The sequence below is a fragment of the Choloepus didactylus genome, chromosome 27 (genome assembly GCF_015220235.1).
Source record: "Choloepus didactylus isolate mChoDid1 chromosome 27, mChoDid1.pri, whole genome shotgun sequence".
NCBI classification, from domain to species: Eukaryota; Metazoa; Chordata; class Mammalia; order Pilosa; family Megalonychidae; genus Choloepus; species Choloepus didactylus.
The window spans coordinates 20,493,281-20,506,720 of NC_051333.1; the positions used below are offsets into that span (position 1 = coordinate 20,493,281).

A 13,440-nucleotide genomic window follows, 5' to 3' on the forward strand; every position below is an offset into this window, starting at 1 on the left:
TGGACTCCAGCCACAGCCTCAGGCTGATGAGGGTTCTGGGGCTGTCCCAAGGAAGTGTGTCATCCAAGACCAGGCACCTGGGCTTGGCCAAGGGACCTGGCTCTAGTCCATGTGCCTGGTGACTTACTCTGGCCCCTGCAGCCCTTCATCCCTCCTCTGCTACTGTCTGATGGCACCATGTGCTGCTGCCTTGTGTTGTGTGTCATCGTCCCTGCCAACTCCCTGTCCAGGAGCTCAAGACACCCACAGCCCCTTGCCAGCCCTCAGCCAAGGTCTGATTTCACCATTTACTTCCATTCCTCAGCCTGCTTTGTCTGGTTCTCACACTGACACCTCTGCTTCTGACCTACCGTTGATCACCCCACTTTGAAATAAGTCCACAGGGGAACCGTTTTCCCAACTGCACCTCCCCTCTGTCCTCCAGCATATGCTTTTCTAACTGCAACCAAGTATCAGCCTAACTCTCCATTCAGTCCACCCACAGTCCCAGGTCCACTTTCTGCTCAGATTCTTGACACATGCTTGCTCCAGAGAATGTACACTTGGTGGCCTGTTTCCTGCAGCACAGGCTGCCCCTCTGGCTCTGTATCTGCCCTGGACCCTTCTTTCTTTGCTGCTGGACACTGGCAAAAACCCACAAAATTGTCATCCTCCTCCTAAAAAGCAATGCCAGCTATGGGGGTGTCTGGTCCCAACACTCCCCACCACACAATCTTGCAGGAGAGTTTACCTAAGAAAGCGCTGGAGACAGCTGAGGGAAATTAGAACACTTTTTTAAAACCCAGAGCTAATTTTATCTGTATCCTCCCTACTTTCCAGCCCATTCTGCAGTCCCCAGGCCCTCTCATCTCTCTTCCAGAATGAGAGTCCCCTTCTTTCAACCTCTTCATTGAGCATCTCCATCCTATCCCTGGGGAGAACTGTCTTGCCTGTAAATCCATTACTTTCCTCTCATAGGGGCACTTGGGACATAACTGCCCTCTAGCCTCATGAATTCTTCCCAAACCTATGAGCACTTCATCTCCATAGATTTTTCTCTTTCGCCTCCTTCATGGGGCTCCCTTTCTATCATAACATTTCCTTCAATAACCCCCTCTAGTATACCCCACCTTTAAAAAATTCCTCCTAAGCCCTCCTTCATTCACAGCTCTACAATCCCTCACATTCAAACTTCTTCAAAGACTTCTCCACTTTCTCATCTCCTATTCACTTTCAGCCCATCACATTCTGCCTTTTGTCCCCAACATCCCAATGCTCACCACCATGATCACTGCCTGTCTTTATGTTTCCAAATTCATCTTACTTGACCTCTCTTGGCAAATTTCAGTTTACTACTCCCTCCCAGCTGAAATATTCTATTCTTTTGTTTCTGCAACTCCATGCACTTCTTGATTTCCTCCCACCTGATTAGACTATCTTCTAAATTTCTTTGCTTCCTCCCCTCTGCAAGTTATTATTTGGTGCCTTGGAGCTCATCATAGACCCTGTCTTAGCTTGGTGTAGTAGCCAGCCTCCAAAATGCTCCCCTCCCCCAGTGATGCTTGCCTTCTGGTATTCACATCTAGTATTCCCACCTACCACAATGACCAGAGCTGACATGTATAATCAGTAGTATATTATGAAAATGATAGTCTGTGACTTCCAAGGCTAGATCATACAAAATATTGTAACTTCTGTCTTGCTCTCTTCTTGGATTACTCACTCTTGGGAAAGCCAGCCATTGCATTGTGAGGACACTCAACCAGTCCTAAAGAGAAGTCCATATGGCAAGAAACAGGCCTCCTTCCAATATTCACACTTACCTGCTAATCATATGAGTGAGCTATTTTGGAAGGGGATCCTCTAGCCCCAGTCAAGCCATCTGATAACTGCACTCCTGGCTGACATCTTCACTGCATCCTCAAGAGAGAATGCAAGCCAGAAACACACAGCTAGGCTACAGCCAAAATTAATGACTCACAGACACCATGTAAAATAAATGTTTATTGTCTTATGCCACTAAGTTTTGAGGCCATTAGGGGTAGTTTATTACACAACAATATATGACTACTATACTTGGGTTCATGAAAAAAACAGACCCTTGACAATGGCTTTTGTGCAAGTATTATGTTTGGAAGTGTAATCCCAAGGAGGAGTTTGAGACAAGGGGAGTGAAACAGGGAAGGGAAGGTGCCAGCAAAATGATGCATTGCCAAGTTGGCCATCACTAATAGTTCCTAGCCACTTGATCCCAGAGACATTCTGAGAAGACTTATCAAATGTGTCCCAGTTGCCATCTTCCCAAGGGAATAAAGAGGAGAGTATTTTTCCATTGGCTCCCATTCCCTATGAATCATGGGTTATCGTATTGATCCTGCCCTTGGGGCCACTCTTTGCCCTAGTCCTGGTCATGTGACCCCTGTCCTTGGGATGACAGTGATTTGACCAGACTGTGTCACTATGATACTCTCTAGCCTGGGTCAGTGTAACCCCTTCCCTTAGGATCACTGTGGCTTCCCTCGGCACATCTGTCTCACACACTTTTGGTGGAAATATAAATTGAAATAAATGTTCAGGAGGGAAATTTATGCTCATCCAATGTCTTCTTAATATCCTTCATCTCCTTAGCCATATTTTCCTTCATCTTTGTGTGACCATCTTTGACTGGTTGTTCCAAACTCTGTATCTTCTCTGACTCTTTAATTTGTTCCTTTGGACTATATCTTCCTGTTTCCTAGTATGGCTTGTAATTTTTTTGTGATATCTGGGCATTTGACTATCTTGATGGGTTTACTCTGAAAGTCGGTTTCTCTGGTCTAGGATTTTGTTGTTGAATGGGTTTGTATTAAGGCTTTTCTTTGACAGTTGTTTCACCAATACTTCCCATCCAAAACAAGGCCTGCACAGGAGCCACCGACCAGATCCAAAGGGCCCTGGGGAGAGGGTCAGGAAAGACTCCAAATACCTTTTCTTTTCCTTCTTCAGATTCCCAAGGCTGCACTTTCCTGAACTGCCCAACAGATGGTGCTATTCAGCAACCTGTTCCCCTCAGCACGAAGAAGGCAGACTATTTTTAGTCCTTTGCCAGCTCTGCCTCTGACACTGCGGAAACAATGCTGCAGCAGCACCTTATCGGGTTGGGCTAGAACAGTGGGATCCAGCGGTCTAAACTCACTGGCCAATAGCTGGATCAGTACTGCGCTGTGTCCCCATCTGTACTTGGGGTGGAAGACTCCCAGCAGACATGGATCAGACCTCCCAAAGCTGTTTTCCTCAAGGGTTGGGGTGGGTACCCAGGAACCCCAGGTAGAATTAGATTCTCACCACTGTTGCTCAGTCTTTTCATCCTACTTCCCTGGATGCTGCACAGAATTCCCCCGGTCTCCAAAGCCCCAGAACAGTTGACTCGGACAGTTTCTGCCTATCCACTCACTGCTTTGGGAGAAGAGTGAGCCCTGCTATTCTCTCTCTATTCCACCATTTTTCCAGGAGGGAAATAAGACAATATGCATCAAATGCTTTGAAATAGTGACATCAATGTTGTCAGTTCCAGGAAAATTACTGACAGTATTTGTAGCCAATGATAAAGTATAAAATCTCATGGTTTTGGAAAACTTGTATCTGCCACTGTGAGCTTGACAGCTTCCCAATATTAGACTTTTCTGATGATCAGTGTAGATACTGAAAAATATGATTTCTCAATATTGTATAATGAAATGTATTGACATTTGGAAGATCTGCAGAACTTAGGGAACCAATGTTCTTTGAATTACCAATGGATGATTAAAAAAAAAAAAACAACTGGGTAGAAGATCCACTCAGAGTCAAGACAGACCAATGAATATTAACAGACAAGATAGATCAGACAACAAGATAGTCACTAATATAATTTCAGATTCCACTTGGCAACCAATTTTTAACAACTTACTTTGTGTTGAGTTTTGGTATAGCAATCAAAGAACAATATCCGCAATTATCTGAAAAAGCTACAATATCTGGATAAGTTCAGGTTTTTTCATGTACTTTAACCGAAACAACATATCACAACAGATTAAATATAGATGCAAATATGAGAATTTAGCTATCTTTTATTAAGCCAGACATTTAAAAGAATTGTAAAAATGTAAAACAATACCACTCCTCACCAAATGTTTGAAAAATGTAGAAATTTTCACAAGAATATGTTCTTTTGTAACAATGTAATGAATTTATTATTGTTATTTTTAAAATATGTAACATAAATATGAGTGCATAGTATTAATTTCTAATACAGTAAATATTGAAATATAAAATATATAGACAAAAGCTTTATCCCCCCTATGTGGGATCTGACACCCAGGGGAGTGAATCTCCCTGGCAACATGGAATATGACTCCCAAGGAGGAATCTAGACCCGGCATCGTGGGATGGAGAACATCTTCTTGACCAAAAGGGGGATGTGAAAGGAAATGAAATAAACTTTGGTGGCAGAGAGATTCCAAAAGGAGCCAAGAGGTCTCTCTGGTGGGCACTCTTATGCACAATATAGACAACCCTTTTTAGGTTCTAATGAATTGGAATAGCTAGCAGTAGATACCTGAAACTATCAAACTACAACCCAGAACCCATGAATCTTGAAGACAATTATATAAAAACGTAGCTTATGAGGGGTGACAATGTGACTGGGAAAGCCATATGGACCACACTCCCCTTTGTCCAGTGTATGGATGAATGAGTGGAAAAATGGGGGCAAAACAAACAAAACAAAACAAAAAGGCACCCAGTGTTCTTTTTTACTTTAATTGGTCTTTTTCACTTTAATTTTTATTCTTATTATTTTTTTGTGTGTGGTAATGGAAATGTTCAAAAATTAATTTTGGTGATGCACAACTATATAATGGTACTGTGAACAACTGAATGTATGCTTTGTATGACTGCATGGTATGTGAATATATCTCAATAAAAATGAATTAAAAAAAAAAGCTTTAGGGATACTCACCAAATTTTAAGACTATAAAAGGTAACTAAGATAAAAACTGTTTGAATGTCACTCTTGTAGAACAATATTTATTGACATGGAAAATATTTTCACACTGTAACAAGGCATTTTTTTCCCAACAATTAGAAGGCAAAAGTCTATTTAGAATATTTCTGCAAATAGTGAATTATTTTAAATTTTCAAATATTCCACAATGAACATGTGTTAATTTGCAATTAGAAAATTTTAATGCAGAAGTCTATTCTTAATATGTTTCAAAAGGGCACAGGAAGCCTTATATATAACAAATTTGGGAACACCTTACTGAATATTGATTTTTTTTCCTCGGAGGTATCTCTTCAGATAATCAATATAGTCAGTTTCTCAGGGAAAGAGAAACAACAGCAGATATATACATACATATATATAATGTAAATATTATGAGAATTATTATAGGAATTTGTTCCTTGATCAGAAGCAATGCTGTGTGGAATACCATGATGGTGGATATGGCATTCTGTAAGTCCATGGATGGTAGTTTTGGAAACAGCATTGTGTACATGGTAGGCACGTCTATATCTGGAGGATGTGTCTATTTCAATAAGAACAAAATGCTGCCCCGTTCATGATGAAAGTGGGCCAATGTAATCAACCACATGATCAAGTAACAGGCTGATCATCTTGCAGAATGGTGCCATATTGAGGAATGAGTATTTGTCTCTGCTGCTGGTAGATTGGGCACTCAGCTGTGGCTGTAGCCAGGTCGGCCTCAGTGAGTAGAAGTCCATTTTGCTGAGCCCATGCATGACCTCCACTACCTACCACCATGGCCACTTTGTTCATGAACCCATTGGGCAATGACAGGAGTGGCTGGGGAAAGAGACCAATTGGTATCCACACAGATCATCCTAATCACTTGATTATTAAAAATTCTCTTCTGCTGAAGTAACCCTCTGGTGAGCATTCATATGGGACACAAATATCTTCATGTTTTTCACCAGAAAAACATTTTCATTCAGAAAAGTCTATCCACATACCTCTCCCCCAGACCTCTTTGTCACCAATTTTCCAATCATATTCCTTCCAAGTCCCTGACCATCCAGCCAAACCACTGGTCACAGCCCATGAACTGGTATACAATTGCACATCCAGCCATTTCTCCTTCGAGGCAAAATGAACAACCAGGTGCACTGCTTCAAACCCTTGGTAGGATTTCTCTTGACCACTGTCCTTCAGAGACATCCTGGAAAAGATCTGTAGTGCTGTAGCTGCCCACTTTTGGGTGTTGCCTGCATATCATGAGAAACCATCTGTGAACCAATCCTGAGTTTTGTCTCCCTCAGTCAACTGATCATAGCGAACTCTCCAAGATGCTATAGGTGCAGGCTGGGAGAGAGAAGGTAATGTGGTAGAAGAGTGGGTCGTGGGCATTTGGACCACTTCTTTGTGTAACTTACTTGCATCTTCAGGCCTACTCAAGGTTGATCTCTTAAATATTGCTCCCATTTAATGGAGTGCAGCTGTGCACACCCAACCTTACCAACTGGGAGGATCAGACACTGATGGGCAGCTCAGGTTGTATGCTAACTTGGTAGGTCACGGTAAGCATTCAGTTTCTACTAAGGCCTAATAGCAAGCAAAAAGCTGTTTCTCAAAAGAATAATTATCCACAGAGGAAGCAGGGCTTTGCTCCAAAATCCCAAGAGTTTGAGCTGTGATTCACATATACAGTTCTGCCAAAGTCTCCAAACAGTTTCTTTACCTGCCATTGGCACTTCAAGCACCACTGGATCTGCTGGATGACATGACCCAAGTGGCAAAGAAGCTTGTACAGCAGCATGGTCTTTTTGCTTAGCCTTCTCTTTTTCTGGTATCCATTCAAAACTAGCAGCTTTCCAGGTCAGATGACAAATGGGCCAATACAGCACATCCAAATGAGGAATGTCCTGCCTCTGAATCCAAAGAAGCTAACTAGATGTTGTGCCTGTTTTTTGGTTGTAGAAAGGGCCAGATGCAAAAGCTTATCCTTCACCTTAGAAAGGAAACTTGACACGCCCAACATCACTGGATGCCTAGAAATTTCATTGAAGCTAAAGGCTCCTGAACTTTTGTTGAATTTGTTTCCCTCCCTTGAAACACAAATGTCTTACCAATAAATCTATGGTAGTTGCTACCTCTTGCTCACTAGGTCCATTCAGCATAATTTCATCAATATCATGGATTAGTGTGATGTGTTTTGGAGGGAGATGATCAAGGTTCCTGTAAACCAGATAACATAGGGCTAGAGAATTGATATACCTGAGATAGAAGAGTGAATGTGTGTTACTGGCCATGCCAAGTGAAAGCAAACTGTTTCTGGTGGTATTAAGAAAAAAAGCATTTGCCAGACCAAGCTGCTTACCAGGTAACAGGTTGTGTGTTAATATGCTCAAGTAATGATACCACATCTAGAAGAGTGGTTGCAATTGGAGTCACCACCAGGTTAAGTTTATGGTAATTCACTGTCATCCTCCAAGATCCTTTCTTTTCTGCCCAGGCCAAAAAGGAGTGTTGAATGGGGATGTGGGGGAATCACTGTACCTGCATACTTCAAGTGGGGTATGAACCTCTGCAATTCCTCCAGAAACATGGTGCTACTTTTAGTTTACTATTTTCCTAAGTAGAAGCAGTTCTAGTGGCTTCTACTTGGTTTTTCCTCCCATAATAGCTCTCACCCATATCATGGACCCAATGTGGGAATTCTGCCAGTTGCTGAGTACGTCTATTCCAACTACGCTTTCTGGAACTGAGAAAGTAACTACAGAATGGGCCCGGGGACCCACTGGACCCACCGTGAGATGGACCTGAGCTAAAACTCCATCCATCACCTAATCTCCATAAGCCCCACCTCTGACTGGTGGACCAGAGTGATGTTTTAGGTCTCCTGGAATAACTGTCCGTTTAGAGCCATTGTCTAGTAATCCCCCAAAAGCCTGCATATTTCTTTCTCCCAGTACACAATCACCCTGATAAAAGGCCATAGGTCTTTTGGGGGAAGGCTGGGAAGAAGCTGAACAGTATAAATTTTTGTCAGTGTAACAGGGTCCTTCCTTAAGGGGACCTGGCCTCCTCTTCATCCAAGGGGTTCTGCGTCTGTAAACTGTCTCAAGCCTGGGAATTGTTAGAGGGGCCATGTCTCTGTTTTTGTCATTAAAGACTTATGTTCACTTGACCTACAACTTTTTCATTTATACAGACCAAGTAAGAATTTAGTAGACTGCCCTGGTATTTTGCTTCTAAGTATCCCATGACCAATTTAGCCAATGCCTCAGGTCTCTGTGAGTCAGACTATTCTTGTTACTGCTTTGAGTCTGCTGTCCCTTAAGGTAAACTTGCTCACCTTGTCTTTGGTGACTAAATGCCACCACTTGGCCCCTGCCACCCCAGGATCCAATTATCCCCATTGCATTTAAGGATCACAGTTCAGTGGCAGCAGTTCCCACAGTAATTTCTGACCTACAGAGAACAGTGACCACAGAGCTCTTCAAGGACACTGAGGCTTTCTTCACAAATTTACTCCTCACAGCCCTGCTGAAAGGTGTAGTCTCTGGGCACCCACCAGGGTTCGGTGAGCAGGTCTTACATGATAAATCTGTAATATTCCAATCTCTCTAAGCTTTGGATACCTTTTTATTACATTATACCAAGATACTTCAGGCATTTCAAGTTCATTTAGTGTAGGCCGTATTTTGGTCCATATTTCAACCAAACAACCAAAGAAACTGTTAGTCCCCTTTCTAACCAACCCCTTAGGCTACAACATTGAATCCAGAGTCTCCACTTAATGGGTGTGTATTAGTCGGGGTTCTCTAGGGAAGAACCAACAGGAGGTATCTGTAAATACTATGAGATTTTCATAAGAATTGTCTTACGTGACTGTGGGGATGGAGAAGTCCAAATTCTGTAGGGCAGGCTGCAAGCTGGGAACTCCAATGAATGTTTTTGATAAATTCCCCAGGAGAAGCTGGCTGACTGAAGTAGAGATGGGAATTCTCTCTTCTGACTGCTGAAATCATCAGTTCTCCTTTTTAAGCCTTCAACTGGTTGGATGAGACTTCTCTCATTGTTGAAGGCAATCTCCTCAGTTGATTGTAGATGTAATCAACCATAGATACAAGCAATTTACACATAATCTAAGTCCATGAAATATCCTCACAGTAACAACTGGGGCAGTGCTTGCTTGACCAAACAACTGGGCACCAAAACCTGGTCAAGTTGATACATGAGCCTAACCATCACAAGACCCATATCAATAAATTCAGTCCGATCCAACTTTACGTCCCTTCCACCATTACCCCACACCCTTAAAATCCATTCCCATACATACTCCTTAGATTACTGTCTATATAAATTGGAAAACCCATGGAGTACTTTTGGAATGTAGTGCACCTCTTCATGGCGTCATACTTTATATCTCATCTTTCGAGGCCTGCTGGGACATCAGTCTAGTTATAGGTCTGTAAGCAAAGAGGTGTTGGGAGTGGGCCCTGAAGAGAATTAGCAGTGCCTTGCTAGTCATCTACAGCCGATTACCTTACAGGTTCATCTGATAAAACAAGTTAACCTTGGATGGAGATGGAAGGGCTGCTTCTACTGGCAAAGAAGACTCAGCAGAATTTAGAGGTTTAATGTCCCCAGCTTCATCTCAGGCTTCTCTTCTGTCTCCATTCCTTCCCAATCAATACTCACTCTAATAGCAGGCCCCCAGCAAGGTTAGGAATTCAATTTGCATGGTTATTCAGTTAAACAATGAGACTCTGGATTTGGTTTTCAGAAACAAGAGATAAGGGCTTCTTTCAAGGCACACAAAGAAACTTTCATGTCATTTATGGGGTGCTTGAGCTGGGAGTCCGAAGCCCGGAGTTCATTCTTTTCTTCCTCCACTTTCTCCAGTGCAATTAGGTGCAACCAATCTCACTATACTCATTAGTCTGACATAAATATTCTAAGGCATCAAATACACAGTCACGAGTATCTGATTAGGAATATCCTATGACGATATTTTACATAGCTCTATTGCCACATCACACCATGGACTACCAGAGTCCTCTTTACCACAAGAAAGAGTCATTAGTGCCTTTAAATCTAACCAGATCAAAAAACGAATTCACAAAACTCATCCTTAAGATTCTGTTCCTCTAGAACCACTTCTGGTATAAAAACCTGTATTTAGTTAGGTTTACCCAGAGAAACAAAACAGGATATACATCTATATGTATGTGTGTGTGTGTGTGTATGTGTGTATTATTTATATAAAGAGATTTATTATAAGAAATACGCACACGCAATTGTGGGGGCTCACAAGTCTGAATTCCATAGGGCAAGCTTGAGGCTGGAAATTCTGGTAAGATGATGTGGAAGTCTCGAGTCCAAATTCCTTAGGCTGAAAACTCAGGAAGCAGTTGAGGGTGTAGTCTTGAGGGAGAATTCCTTCTTCTGTCCATTTTACTTTGCATTTAAGGTCTCCAACTGATTGCAAGAGGCCCACCCACATTATCAAGGGTAATCTTTATTTAAAGCCAACTGACTGTAGATGCTAATTCCATCTACAAAATATCTCCACAGCAACATCTAGGCCAGTGTTTTACCAAACAACTGGACATCATCTAGACAAGCTGACATAAAACTAACCATCACATAAATAAAATGTGGTATATACATATGATAGACTATTATTCAGCTGTAAAAAGGAATGAAGTCCTGATACATGTGACAACATGGATGAACCTTGAAAGCATGTGTTGAGTGAAAAAAGCCAGACACAAAAGGACAAATATTGTATGATCTTACTGATAAGAAATAATTCGAATATGCAAATTTCATAGTTGGAAACTACAATACAGTTCAGGGGCAGAGGTGAAGATGAGGAATGGGGAGTTAATGTTCAATTGGTACAGAGTTTCTGATGGAGAAGTCTGGTCAGAGAGCCCCAGCCCCAAACTTCCACCATCAATATTGACATGGCCCTGGGGGCAACAGGCAGAGGGTCTGTAGCTGTCTTGGTGACCCCTTCCAGGGAGGGGGCTGATCTGACCTCCTGTGAACCAGATAGCCAGATAGATGTTTGACCACCCATCCAGGGATTCGAAGGCAGGAGCCTGGCTAGCTTCACATACTGGGCCCCAACTCTAGGATGTGACCCACCCTGTGGCCCCAGGTGTACAGTGACATAGCTCACAGACTCAGGAGGTGCCACGCCTACAGGTCACACCCACCCTCACTGAACTTGCACAGACACTGTCCCACACAGGCACCCCATGCACAAAATGCACAAATGATTTCTCTCACATTCATTCACCCAGATAATAACTCACTTTTCCACAGTATTAATTGTGCATCATCAGTGTTCTAGGTGCTTTGCAGGTATTTCACCAGCTCCTGAGGAGGAGCCAGATGCCGGGCAAGGGGCTGGGCACAGCAGTGATCTCTGCAGCCATAGTCCCCAGCCCCATGGAGCATGAGGTCTGGTAGAGAAGGGTGACTTTGCGATTACGCATGTGGTGGGTGGGTGTCGTGACACACAGGGCAGGGGCAGGGATAATGAGCCTCAGACATGCCTCAGCTTCATCCACCCTAAAGAACACTCTCTTGATCCAAAAGCCCCCTTTAGCCGCTGCAGCCCCTACCAATAAACTCCAAAGACTTGGCTACTCTTGCTGTCTCCTCCTCCTTCACTCCCTTCATCTCAATGGGCTCTGATACCGCTCCCCACCAACACACACTTTTCTTTTCTGTCTGAAGCTCTTCGCATGCAGTCTTGTTCTGTACCATGACTTTGACTACTGCTACAAACTGATGGCTCCAAAATGTACTCTCTTCAGCCCTGACTTCTCCCCTAAGCTCCAAACTCATATATCCAATTGCCTAGTTGACTTGACAGTTGACATCTCCATTTGGCTAAACAGAATTTTAGATTTAAACGTCCACACAAACCTGTTCTGTCTTTCCAATGTAGGAGAATGGGGACACCATCCACCAGCTGTTCCACCCAAAAGTCAATGAGTCACTGTCTTTTCCAATCAGAACAAGTATAATAATCTCTTTAAATATGTTTAAAAAACAAAAGAGAGAAAAGGAAGAAAGGAAAGGAAGAAGGCAGGAAGGGAGGGAGGGAAGGAAGGAGGAAGGAAAAGCAGAAGGGAGGAGGGAAGGAGGAAGGGAGGAAGAAAGAGGAGAGGGAAAAGGTGAGCGGTTTGGGCAGACAGGTGAGTGTGTCACAGGTACACAAACACCCCTGTTGACCACCTCCCTCCAAGGTGCCAGATGTATCAGAGCCACAGTCCACCCAGCCCCAGGAGGCCCAGAAGGGGCTGATGTCCTTGAGGAGGCCCCCAGGGCCTCTCTGCCCTCCAGGGTAACCTTTCTTGCAGGAAAGGCCCCAACTGTGACACACAGTCCAGGCTTGGGCAGGACAGCCCAGTGGTACCCTAAGGACCAGAGAGGGAAGATGGAAAACGAGGGACTGCCTCCTGCACCGACTGTGTTCTCCCTTGAAATCTCCAGATTCTCCAGCATCCCAGACACTTCCTGGTGCCTCTGTCTCCAGAAACCAGGAATTTGATGAATACCTGTTGCCTGAAGTGGGTCCTGTTACCCCAGGAGACAGTGTCCCACAGATCTCCTCCTAGGAGGTCAGGAAGAGCCTCCCCACCCCAGGCCATATGGTCCCTCCCCACTTTGAGCTATGTCGAGACCTTAAAAGCCAGGGCAGAGTCCGATTCTGGCCATAGCTACCAACTATGCAGAGACAACCACACAATTGAGCCAAACAGGCCCTGACCTGCGGAGCTCACCATCTACTAGGGAGATGGGTGCCAAGAGAGTAACTACTCAGACACAAAAAAGCACACCAGTGACCAAAGCAAGCAATAAAGAGCACTTGGAGATGTCTCCAGGTGTGACACCCAGGGGAACATCCCAGCAGCGGTGGGTGTGGCACCCAGGGTTGGAGAGCCATGGGCAGTCTGCCAGGCTCAGAGTCTGGCTCTCACACTGTTCCTCATTCTCATCAACCACCAGGTCAACGTAACCCCTGAGACAGACTGAAAGATGCCACTTTTGGAAAATGAGCTTGGAGAGCAGGAACCAAAAATTCTGGGTGGTCAATGAAATGTAACAACTGGGAACCTGAATGATTCATGTAGCTGAGATCTGGAGGATTTGGCCAGGAACCAAAGCATTGAGCGGTAGTGGCTCCAGGCAGCGGGAACTGCATGTGCAAAGGTCCTGTGGTAGCAGCGAGGGTGGTGGAAAACCAATCCTGACAGAAGGCAATGTGGGGCCCGGGGGCCCAGAGAGAAAGGACGGAGTGGGGTCTGAAATGAGGCCATTCTCCCACAGGGCACTCCTTTGGCCCTCACCTTTAACAACGTATGTGTGCACGGGGTCCTGAGAGGGTCCTTGCTGTGACAGCCCAATCCAGCTGGGTTGGGGGAGCATGGTAATCTCCAGGTTAGGGCAGATGT

At 44.0% G+C, this 13,440-nt stretch overlaps 1 protein-coding gene across 2 annotated transcripts in view; it reads right to left on the reverse strand.

Moving 5' to 3' along the window:
• The window catches only part of LOC119521551 (WT1 interacting protein), a 51,161-nt gene that overhangs the window by 11,868 nt on the left and 25,853 nt on the right, over nt 1-13,440 (reverse strand). The gene's annotated exons all lie outside the window — the stretch shown is intronic.